At 40.2% G+C, this 13097-nt stretch overlaps 1 protein-coding gene across 27 annotated transcripts in view; it reads right to left on the reverse strand.

Moving 5' to 3' along the window:
- The window catches only part of LOC147653510 (uncharacterized), a 161215-nt gene that overhangs the window by 87428 nt on the left and 60690 nt on the right, over positions 1 to 13097 (reverse strand). For 16 of the 27 annotated variants that reach the window (XR_015286310.1, XR_015286316.1, XR_015286321.1 and 13 more), the window contains one exon: positions 7426 to 7605. The gene's annotated coding sequence lies outside the window, so the exon portion shown is untranslated. Of the gene's footprint in view, positions 1 to 7425; positions 7606 to 8951; positions 10045 to 12891; positions 13015 to 13097 lie in introns of those variants that run through there. The other 11 variants (XR_015286305.1, XR_015286306.1, XR_015286308.1 and 8 more) reach the window with 5 other exon arrangements.

Consider the following 13097-nt stretch of genomic DNA (forward strand, 5'->3'; position numbering starts at 1 on the left):
TGACACCTCAAAAACATTGGCTACAAACATAGAACATTCTCTGCATACTCCAAATGAATTAATCTACTTTTTTGAGAAATATTTTCTCCAGTAAGGGTATTAAGAAAGAAACAAAACATCCTTACTAGAAGCAAGACAAAATGCAAGTATTAAAACTTTAGCTTGGAGTTCTGCTCTGAAACCTGTTCTGATTATGTGATAGGACTACAGTTTGTTTTCACCTAGGCCAGTGCTCAGATGAGCAAAGCTATAATTCCAGCTCTGAAGTAAGAGCCCTGAAACCACATTTTTCACCCAAGCATAGTTCATTGCAGTCAGAGACGAAATTTTAACATGATTTTATATGAGGTTGTGCTTTTGTGTGTCTTTGCCAGCTCTTTCTCTATTACTATTATAATTTGCTGATTTTTAAGTGTCAGTTATCATGATCAAAAGTTTGGTGAGAGAGGTTTAAGTCATGGTCACTCCGCCTTCCCATCTGGGTCAGCTACATATGTGCAAACAGCCATTAAAAAAGTTAGAGAGGGAGAGAGAAAAGGAGGATGGAAGGCTTCACCACACTAAATGAAAAGCAAACAATATGCATATCAGCATCCTAAGGAGATGTACCACTCTGCTGGGAAAAATCAAGACAAAAGAATTATCTGACACAACAGTTCAAAGCATATTGCACCTGTCAAAACGTCTGTCATCTTCTATAGAAATGCACCATTCTAAAAGAAAAAAGGGAAACTCTAGCAAAGTCACTCAGAAACAACAGACCACTTTGTCTCCTTCCTTCCAGCCAACTCCTCCATCTGAAAGCCATTTAACTCAATGCTAAAGATTGCCTGGAAGGACCAGACAATAGGAAGGTCTCTTTCATTGTCAAGGACAGTTACACTTTGAAGATGATGCTCAAAAGGGGTTAAAATGGGTCAACAAGCAATTGTTGGGTCTATCCAAGGAAATGTGAACAGAACATTGTTAAAGTCACACACAAAAAAAAATCTAAAAGAGCACATCTTTAAGCTGGGGAAGTATGGGGGGGCACACACAAAATGCTGATGTAATGTCATAGTCAAATGGAGATTAAAAAACTCTATTAGAATAAATGGTAAAACTGGATTTCAGTAGATATGTCAGTTCTTAGCAATATTCATCCAGAGCACAGTAAAGGCAAGACACTAACAGTAAAGACAAACTGACTAACAAAGGGAAAAACAACAGCAACTCTGACAGAATTAAATGTCACTTTTCCATAACTTTTCATCTGTCTGCTTCCAATTCTCACACGATGACTTTGGGAATCACTGTGTGTTGCACAGCTAGATGCAAAAGATACATTTTAGGTACTGAAATGGACTCACTTCTTTGTATATAATAGCTGTTTTAAAGGAAAAAAGGTGGAAAATATTTTTGCTGTCATGCAGATTATCTAAATCAATACTTATACGGCCTACTGAAACCTCTTTGAGTGAGCATGTTCTCCTCATGCTTACATGAAACACAGAAGATGCTATTTTATAAGAGATTCTAGACTTAATTTACACAAATCTAATTTCTAAGGCAAATCTTCCATGAAATAAAGGATTCATCTAAAGACATTTATTTATCCAAATCCAATTCTCATTTTTATTATTAGAAGTCTAATTTCTCTGTTAATCAAATTTTGACTTGTTTTTGATTCTTAAATGCAGCATCACCTATGAATACGAATACAGTCATCGAGTCTGAAAAAGCCTCACTCAGTTCAGCAGAGCTAGCCATGAAGCATATTCATTTGCATCTGCATTTGCAGCAAAGGTCCATTCCATTATGAGCAGCTTCAGACAGGAAAAATCCTGGAAAGCTCAGTTTTGTTGAAGGTAGTGGCAAAACTTCCAACAAATCCACAGCAGGCAAGGAGTCAGTCCTGTTTTTGCAAATTCACACCTCTGAACTAGGTCAGTGATTACATAATCACAGAATAGCAGGAGTCCCGTGGGACCCACAAGAATCATTGAGTCCAGCCCCATACAGAGCCAGAATTCCCACCATGTGCCTGAGAGTATTGTCCAAGTGCTCCTCAAACTCTGTCAGGCTTGGTGCTGTGCCCACATCTCCGGAGAACCTGTTCCAGTGCCCAATCACCCACCGGGGGAAGAACCTTTCCCTGATTTTCCTAACCTCTCCTGACACAACTTCTTGGAGTCCCCTCAGGTCCTGCCATTGGTACCAGAGAGAAGAGATCAGTGTCTGCCCCTCTTCTTCCCCTCATGAGGAAGCTGCAGACTGCAATGAGGCCTCCCCATTGTCTCCTCTTGTCCAGGATGAACAGACCAAATGACCTCAGACACTCTTCATATGGTTTTCTTTCTAGACACTTCACCACCTTCATGGCCCCACTCTGGACACTCTCTGAGAGCTTTAGAAATCCATTATATTGTGGCACCCAAAATTGCCACCAGGACATGAGGTGAAGCTGCCCCAGTGGAGAGCAGAGCAGGACAATTCCCTTCCTTGCCTGGCTGGTGAAGATGTGCCTGATGTACCAGGACCATTTCTTCAAGACTGAGAAATAATGGACGCAACACTACTTACTATTATTATCCCTCCCATTAAAAAGTAATTTCCCTCATCTATAACCTCTATTATGCTTTTTTCCCTTGTAAAGCCAGATATTCCTAAAATGCTAATCAAAACTCAACATTTTCAAGAGTTTGAAAAGACTTTTTTGGTATAAAATCTATTTCAGCTGTCTTTTTAACAAAGAATTTGATCTCAAATAACACTGGAAGCTCGTCTTGTAACACGCCCTGGTCAGATTTTAGAGATATGATGAAATCCCTTTTTTATCTGCTTGTTTTCTATACTTCATGTCTATATACTGACTTCCAAGAGAAAGAATTAAGTACTCAAAAATAGTGATGTCTCAGTGTTCAACCAACACCAAACTCGTCTATTAATATAAGATGAGTTGAAAGCCCCATAGACTTATCCTTGATACTTCATGCCCTTTGCCTCTGAATTTCAAACTTGTTTTTTCAGGAGCCTTTTATAGCCTCATGGAAATGATTAGTCAGTACTAAAATGTAGTGGGAGTCACAGTAGCATTATCAGTGTCTCTTTCAAAATCAACTATTTTCAAGATTTTTAGGCTTGCTGCAAAAGCTGTTTCAAACTAGACCACTCCAAACAGTGATGAAAATGATAATTACACAACCAATGGCACATGCTGTGCAATTTAAAAATATATGGCTATACTAGCTTCACAAGAAATGCCTGACAGGGGTCAAAGTACAAAACTTCCCTTACCAGCAGTGTGGGGCAACCCAGGTTATGTCATTATTCTGGTTTTCCTCCTCTATCCTGCATTTCCTCTCATACTCTTCCATTATCCTCCACAACACCATGCTCACCACTCACTGCATTTCCTTCAGGTGACATATCCCCCTACACAGCTCATGAGTCACAGAAGACCATTTCCCAGAGAATTAGGGAATCAATGTCCCCTTGACAGGTTTTGACACTGAGGATGACAGCAGGCTGCTGCACCAGGGGCAAAAGAGAAGGGAAGCAATGTTTGAGATCATAAAATGGGGATGCCACAAAAACAGTTGTCTTCTCAGGATATGTGAAACCTCTGTGTGCTTAGGGTCAGTGGCAGCTTGGGAGAATGAAATGCTAAACTCTCAACAAGGCTACAGTACACATGGGGAAATCCTACTTGCATAATCTAAGACTGAAATTAAACTCATATTCTGTATGAAGTTCCATCTATAAATACAGACACAATATTTTTTCCCTTTTTCTACTTACTATCATGATCACAATTAATTTTTCTCACTGAAAAAAAAAAAGAACAACTATATCCTGCCTAAATCTATTTCTATTGGAGGACACTGGCAAATAATACCTCCTGAAATTTTCCGAAATGCTATATCCTAACATCAAGACCTGGCAAAAGGAAAAATCAGCTTTAATATTAGCTTGGCTAAGTAATGCAAATGAAAAAAATTGTGATGATGACTGTGGATAGACATCACTAAAAGCACCATAAATTCAATAAACTGAAATTCAGTATCAAATAAAAAGGCTATTCATGACAAATGTGGGTTTGAGTTTATGATTTTTTTCTAATTAGAATGTAATTAGGATTTATATTTCCCTGTGACTGATAGCACTCTGTAGATAACACAAAAATGCTGGGTCAATGTTTTTGCTGGTGTGTCTCTGTGAGAGGCAGCTGACAAGCAGCAAATTTGTCTTTTTTTTTTTTTCACTTGGCTACAATCATGTGTTTATCATGTGAGTCTGTACAGCGTTAAGGCAGACATATTTTCCAATACTGACCATTCTCCTGTACTCATGTATGAACATGTGACCAAGAACAAGCTTTAATCACAGATCATTACCTGTCTTTATAGAAGGACCAATCCTTACATCAGGAGAAAGAGAAAATAATGTGTAACTTTAGATAAGCAATTATTGTCCATGAATAATAACTAGCAGTGGATCAGAAGGAACAGTTCACAGAAAATACAGATGTAAGTTTTCTGAAACGAACTTAAAACTTTTGCAGGTAGCAAACATATTCAAAAATTCAAAGTTCTTTAATTAATGACTAAAGAGCAAAAGTGCTAAGTCCACCCAATAGTGTAATTGCAATGAATCATTTAGACAACCAGTGCATTTCAGACACACTTCTGAAGATGAGAAATAAAAAAAAAAAATATGTCCCCTTTGGATAGTTTTTTCAGTGTTTTCATAAGATATCAGGGGTTTTCCTCACTCAAAAAGCCTGTTTCATCTAATCTCAGGAGTGTTTACCTGACTGTCACAATGCAATTCGATTCTGTCACTAGGAGATACAATACAACTCTGTTCTTCTTTCATGTGTCATCATTAGTTTGACTAGATAAATTAGTATTTCAGGACGTTTTAGGATTTTTTTTTTGTGTCTGTTTACCAAAGAGAACAAGGAATCACACACAGTCTCCTCCTTGTCACTCTAAATAGTTCCCTCCAAAGCTAGGTCCAAAAGGCAGCAGGGCCAGGTGCATGCGTCGAAGTCCTGCCAGCCAAGCCTCAACAGCAGGGGCATGAAAAGCACCAAGAGCAGATGCAGAACACCAGCCAAGCTCCTGGCTGAGTTTCATGTAGTTCCTGTTCTGCTGCCAGATGAGAGCCCTGGCCGTCTGCCTGGCCAGCTCAGGACCAGCCAGCCCCACACCACTGGAGCCCCGGCAGCAGCAGCAGCAGCAGCAGCAGCAGCAGCAGCAGCAGCAGCAGCAGCACCTCCTCAGGGCTCTGCTGGCCAGTGATGCATTCACACTGACAGTAACAAAATGTGAGCTCAGAAAACAATAACTGTCAGCCATGTAACCGCGCAAGAAAGCAGCAGAGACTTAAGGTACCTTGGGGATTACTGACCATACACAGAGGTCTGCATGTTCAAGTCAGAATAGCCACCTCAAGTACCAGTGAAACTCAGCTTCAGCATGGGCTACCTGTCCAAACACTTAATGGAACCCATTTTACATCACATTTCTGAAGCTGACTATATTAAAGCAAGCTGATATTCACCCATCCTCTGTGCCTCCAGGTGAATTGTGGTTAAATCTCTCCTTGCTCTTGAGAGCAGAGACCTCAGGAGGACACATCTCCTGCCTCTGTGTGGGAAAGGCAAACATCATGTCTGCCCTCCAGCAGGTCAACACTCCCACCCAACATGGTGTCACCTGCAAACTGACTAAGGGTACACTGGATCCCCTCATCCAGATTGTTGATAAAGACGTTAAATAGGTCTGGCCCTAGTCTTGAGCCCTCAGGAACACTGCTATGTTGCTCTGAGAATTAAACCTTCTGATCTTGTTTTCATAATTGCTAGCCACTTTCCCAGGAAAGTAACTATAAACATGGATGTTTACACATTCCATTAAAGAAATGTCTCTTGATGGATGTTTCTCACGACCAGTGTGGTTGGGAAGGTGGTAACCTAACTATCCAGTCCCTGGTGATTGTTGAGAATCTATAAATACTGAAACCACAGAATAAATCACACTCCTTTTCCTATCACACTTTGAGCTGTGTCTGTGCGAATCATTTCGTGTCCAACAGCGACACCGCTACTTGCCAGCCACCAGGTGGATGTAACACCAATTACCACCTCTCTGTGGGCCTTGCCATCCAGACAGTTTTCTACACATTGAACTGTGCACCCATCCAAGCCATGAGCACCCAGTTTCTTCAAGGATAATGTAATGAAAAACAGTGACAAGGTGGACTAAAGTCCAGGCAGACAACATCCACAGCCTTTCCGTATCTACTAACTGGGTCACCTGTCATAGAAGGAGATGAGGTTGGTCAAGCAGGACCTGCCTTTCACAAACTTAAGCTGGCTGGCTTGACTGGCTGGTTGTCCTGTACGTGCTGTTTGATGGCATTCAAGATGATCTGCTCCAGGACATTTCCTGGCACCAAGCTCGGGCTGACAGGCCTGGAGTTCCCCACATCTTCCTTACAGACTTTATTGCAGGTTGACATCTCATCAGCTAACCTCCAGTCATCTGGGACCTCCCCAGTTAGTCAGGACTGCTGGTAAATGATGGAAAGTGGTTTGGTGGTCTCTTCTACAAGCTCCCCTAATACCATGGCATGGATTCCATCTGGCCCTATAGGCTGTGTGTGTCTAAGTGTTTTAGAAGTTCAGTGACCTTCCTAGGATCATAGACCATGCTGAAGTGGAAGAGACCCACAAGAATCATTGAGTCCAGCTTCTGGTCCTGCACAGAACACCCCAAGAATCACACCATGTTCCTGAGAGTGTTGTCTGAACTCTTCTTAAGCCCCATCAAGGAGCTTGGTGCTGTGACCACTTCCGCAAGGAGCCTGTTCCAGTGCCCAACCACCCTCTGTGTGTAGAACCTTTTCCTGATATCCAACCTAAACTTCCTCTGACACAACTTCAGGCCGATAATCCTTGAGTCCTGTCACTGATCACAAGAGTGAAGAAATTGGTACTTGCCCCTCCTCTTTCCCTTGCAAGCAAGCTGTAGGCCATGATGAGGCCTCCCCTCAGCCTCCTCCAGGCTGAACACACCAAGTGCTGTCAGCCACTTCTCATACCCTCCAGACCCTTCACCAGGGCTTTCATGGACAGATTTACCATGACCTTCCTTTGGACACTCTCTAGGAGATTAATGTCTTTTTGATATGGTGGTGCCGAAAACTGCACACAACGCTCAAGGCGGGACTGCACCACTGTGAGCAGAGCAGGAAAATCACCTCATTTGCCTGACTGGTGATGGATTATTGGGGTTTCATTCTGCTCCCTGCTTTTCAGTTCAGGGGTTGGGTATATAGAGAGCAATTCATCTTACTATTGAGGACTAAGGCAAAGAAAGCACTAAGTAGTGAGCACTCCAGTTTCCCCATCCTTTTTCACTCTACCTTCTTCCTCACCTGCTTGTCTTCCAGCATGTGGAGACAGACTGCTTCCATACCTTTACGATCACCTTCTTGGAGAATGTCCATCCTTCCTGGACTCCTTTGCTCTTCAGGACTGCCTCCCAATGGACTCTGCAAAAGATGCTCCTAAACAGGCCACAGTCTGCTTACTGGGAGTCCAATAGCTAACACCAGCTGTAAAGAAATGAACAAATATCTAAGTCCACTGAACTGTCACTGGGAGTATTAGAATCTTGATTTATCAAGCCCCAAATGAGTTTCATTCTCTATTACAATTATAGAAGCAAAATTTGTTTAAGACCCATGTAACACCACAAATAAGCAGTTCCAGCTGTAGATCCAACATTTATTTCTACCATAGTGAAAAAACAAGTTAAAGTGTCTCTCTTATCTCTAAGGTGAAATTAGATAACTAAATAAAACCCCACAGTAAAATAGTTATTTTAATACAGATGGCATCCAACAGCTTAGGTGCAACAGAGAAAATGAATGCAGAGAAATGTGGGTTATGACATTTTTCCCCAGAGCCCAATTAAAATAAGCAAAGTAAAACACACAGAAATAAAATATGTCTAGCAAATATGTTTCTCCTAGCTTGATTTGCTGCACACTACTGCATTACTGAAATGTGAATATTATCCACAAATTATACTTCATATTAAGGACAGATGAAATGTATTGCTAATGTGTACTATATAAGGCATAATGAATCACAGACAGTCTCCAATTAGAGTTTTTTCCAGAATAAACAGTCATTATGGTCTAGATTAATAGATATTACAGCCAGAGGGGACTACTGTGATCATCTTTGACCATTGTTATCATTGCTTTTCAGTGCATAAATCAATTGTTAAAACCTTACTTTAGATATAATTTAATTATGAGTTATGCAACAAAACACAAAGGAGGTTCACTGAAATAGCCTATAATTAAGTTCAATGATTTGCTTTCCTCCCCTTCATTCCATCATTATTAAGATTTTTGTCTTCCTGTAGTTCGTGAAATTTAGTAGCATTTACAGCACTGAAGTTCTAAGTGGTACGGTTATTCAAGGAAAAACAACATTTATGTAAAGAATTAGGAATGTCTGCTCAGGAAAGAAGGGTTCACATCTTAAAATAAATTTTAAAAAAAAAAAAAAAAAAAAAAAAAGGAAAGCGGCACGCGATATACCAGATTCCTATTGTGAGGCACAAATTCTTCACAATACTGGGAGACATTGCAGAACAAAATTACTATTAAAACTCTTTCAAAGGGAACATTTTTGGCTAGGATAGAGACTTTTGACATTATTTATTAGGTTCAAAAATGCCTAACAAAGGCCTAACAATAGTCCTGTGGAAACCACTACATCTGAGGCACTTTCTGTTGTTATGTGCAGGCATTGATTTGAAGATGGCCAGCATTAGTAGAACAATTCCCTCACAGCAGTCAATGCAAGTGAGCATTCATACACAACACAAGCAAAAGCCTGTGAACAAACCATATGGAAACAAGAAAAAAAGTAAACATTTATTAACCTCTTTGTTGGAAGATGGGTGGAAGAACAGGCAAGCAGCGAAGGAGACGGTCATGCCAAATTTCTGCGAAAGAAGGTGTTTGCCCCGAGCCTTTTTTTTTTTTTTTGCAGAATATGAAAAAGGCTGGAGAATGTCTTCAGTGCCATGGAAACTGGGGCTTCTGGGGCTGCCAGCAGTGCCACCACCCTCGGCCACCCAGACACACAGACTGCATGATGCTCAGGTTGTCAGGTTTGGATGCTGCTCCTGCCCCCTTCTTCACCCATGGCTGAGAGGACAATGGCAAATGTGGAAAAAACTAAGCAAATTTATGGGAAAATAAACATAACTGAGAATTTAGTTCAGCAACTATGACATATAAGCACACACAAACAAAGAAACAGAAAGACTTACTATTCTCACTACAGAGGTACAGAACTGCATAAAGCCTGTGCAGCTGGTACAGGCAGAAGGTTTGTGAGTGGTGGAGGCCAATGAAATGGTGCCTGTAGACCATCTTCCTACCATAGTGAGGTCAGAAAGTCACCTCCATCTTCACCTGAAGGTAGATATACTGAGACAGCAAACAAAACCTCACCTGACTCATAAGGTCACCAGGACCTGAACATCTTATGCCATTGAACAGCCAGAATAACATCTCACAATTAAACTGCTGAGGGTTACAGCTCAGTTCCTCTTCTTTTGCATTAACCTCAATATAATCTTCCTTATGATAGAAATTCTCATTTTCTAGTGTAATCAGTATTTAAATTGATGTTGGAGGAAAGGGAGAGGAGCTCCAAGAACTGGAAAATGCACTCTCAAGATAGGTCTTTCATTTGCATTTCAAATGTGATGAATGGGATTACTGGTTTCTGAAATATGCTACAGAATATTAGCTGATATAAAGAAATCTCAAACAGGCTTGGTTTGGTGCTGTTGAAGATGAGATTGAAAGAGCAAATGAGTCCATTCAAAGAAGGAGGAGAGAGCTAACACAGAACCTATTTGTCCCTGGCCCAGCAGATGCTCTCTCACAGCTGATTAACCTGGGCAATGCCCCACTACAGCCCAGGGAGCAGCTCACCTCTGCTCTCACCAAGCCACAGCCTCCTAAAGCTTTGCTTTTGCATAGAATGCAGCAGCATTTTTATTCAGTGCCAGTGTTGGCCCACAGGTTAGAAGGAGATTTGGGTCCTTGCTTGTCCTCGGCCTGGTAGGGAAGACCTCCTGGGTGGGGGTGATTAGGAAATGCCATGATCATGATGGCACAATATTTGTCATCTCCTCTAAAACAGACTGAAACAGATGGAGAAAGCTACCCAAACATTATGCAGCAGAGCAACAACCACCAATCTAAAGTTAGTAACTACCTTCCCTTTCACATGAAAACACTGCCTTTTCAGTCTTTATAGATGAAAGAACCTGAATTTCTAAATGCCAAGAGGGAGTTTCTGAGTGCTGGGACACAGAAATTCTGTCTGCTTCAATCCAGCAGCTCAGAATGTTTAAGACTAGCCTATATACCCACACAGCTACCCTTAAAAATCAGGTTGATGCAGAAACCCCGAAGATCCAGACAGAATCATAGATTACGTATGTTCTTCATTTAATTTGCCTTCTCCTCCTTCAGACCATTTGCTGCCAACAGTTTAACTCTCCACCCAGTCTGGCTCTTTTTTCTATTTGCTTTTAATTTTGGATGAGTTCAGTGTTTTAAGCCTGATCAAAACAGGGTGTTTGTATGACTTATTTCAACTCGTTTCTGAAAATGGAAAGATTGCTAGCAGTGAACCCTCCTGTTTCCTGTGCACTAGACCCTGACAAGCAACAGCTGAATGTTTTCCCACACCTCCTCAAGCCTGGCTGGGAGTGACATGCTTTTGTATGGACAGTTTATTATGTTCAACATACATACATTATATTACTAGGGGGGTAGGTTACATACAGTGCTTTAAAAAAAGGGCATAGAAAACATGCAATTTATATTAATTACTATGTGAACTTAAAACTGCACAAAAGTTCCTGAGTGCATTCATCAGTTCCGTATTTTCTGAGCATATCTCACTGCACTGCCTTCAAATATTTTGAAGAAGGTTCTTAAGGATTCCCACTTCTGTAGTAAGTAATCTGTTAATCAGGAAAATATTGCCTCTGAAGGCAGTTCAGACACATGATTTTAACTTCATTTAAAGTCCAAGATTAGATTTAAAATACCTTTTCTTTTGAATGATACCTTATTTTAGTAGACCACCTGAATATATTAGTGTGATTATTATGTTACAAAGCATATAAGAATAGTAATTTGTATTAAATTATAATATTCTAGCTATTGAATCATAGAATATCCTGATTTCAAAGGAACTCACAATGATTACTAAAGTCCACCTCCTGGTACAGGACAACCCCAGGAATCACTCCATGCTGGGTGTGATATAATATGCTATGCATTATATTATAATACAATAAAATATACTACAATATAGTACATTAAAATATGCCTAAAATAATAATGTGTTAAATTTAATTAAATTAAGTCACATAAAATTGTGTGAAATTTACGTAAATAATTAGAATTTAACTATTAAAATGTTGTTTCAGTGATTTTAATTATAACAAAAGGCAATATGTTATGGTTCTTGCTATATATTTTAGCTTAAGGTAAATTTTGAAGTTTTTAACATTTTCATAAATGGTTTACTGCCTGTACAAATTCCTTTCAAGCCTTACTGAAGATAATGATAACTTTAAAAAAATACTTTGAAAAGAGAAGTTGTTTATTTTAAATACTCTAGGTGATTTGGCCACATGGTACATGTAAAAAAAATTGAAATCAATAAACATTTAATATAAAAACAATAATCTAAATGTAGAGCTACTAGAATTTAGAAAACAGTAGGATGGTAGATCCAAAGAATCAGAGTTTTGGCCAGAAATTGAAGTCCTCAGCTTGTGTGCAATTCAAGAGGAATTAATGATAAAAGCATTTCCCGAGAGCTTCACAAGATTGTAGTAGAAGCTTTAAGGAAAAAACAACAAAACAGTAATAACAGGTTTTATACAGAGCTTCTTATCCACACATCTATTGAGAGAAATATATACAATTGATTTGACATTAAAATTATGCCACTAGCTGCTCCATCATTCATTGGTTTCAGTCAGGTTTAAAATACTGTTCTGATGATGTCTAACCAAAAATAAAATGAAATGTACCCAAGATGTGCACAAACAAAAAAATGGAAACAGCCAGGAGGGTTTGAAGCATGTTAAGGGGTAGGAGAAGGCCAGGAGCTCTCTTAAGTCTGTCAGTTGAGGATTGCTGTGGAAATGTATGTTCAAACTCCGTTTTTGCCAGCAAGCACCTGGGAAGTGGTCAGCAAAATAAATGTGACAGCCCTATTCTTGTCCCAAAATGAAGCAGTATGTAAAGAGTGAAAATAACCATCTATGCTTGATTAATTAGGTTTGTAAGTATTCTTCAAGAACTAAACAATATTTCTAAAGATTTCAATAGTTCAAAGATTGCCCTATGGCCGCCTGGCCAATACATCTTCCAGCACACACAGTTTACAAGCATTTTTCTTCCCAATATGTTGTCTTCGTTTGGTGTGACATTGTTTGAGCACAGGTCTGTTTGGGTCAGCGTGGTTTTCTTCGCATCACAGCAGTGGTGCTGAGGACAGCACTCAGACCATACATCTTCCATGTCATTTCAGTCAAAGGCACATGATGCTTCCCGGTGCCCAATCAGGAAGGGTCCGGCACTGGGACAGGGGGGCATATTGGCAAACTCAGCTTTCTTAATGACAGCCATTGTTGCAGACAAACAAAAGCACGGTTCTGAATATTAGCGTGCGGCCGCGTGTTAAGGTCATCTGTATGGCACATCCATCATCTCCCAAAACAGGGGGCAAAATGCTTTAAAAAAAATCTGTCAAAACATGGTATTTTCAGAACACACCTCAAAGCTGGCAACTGATACAAGTGCAGTGACCACTTTGATCAGTTCTCCTCCTCCTCCACCTCCTCCTCCTCCTCCTCCTCCTCCTCCTCCTCCTCCTCCTCCTCCTCCTCCTCAGCAATTCTGCATGGGGGCAGCAGAGAAAAAATACAAGATAATAGATACAGTCTTCTAACTGCAAGTAGCAGGGGCTACCTTAATTAGGC

The sequence above is a fragment of the Cyanistes caeruleus genome, chromosome 4 (genome assembly GCF_971803275.1).
Source record: "Cyanistes caeruleus chromosome 4, bCyaCae1.hap1.1, whole genome shotgun sequence".
NCBI classification, from domain to species: domain Eukaryota; kingdom Metazoa; phylum Chordata; class Aves; order Passeriformes; family Paridae; genus Cyanistes; species Cyanistes caeruleus.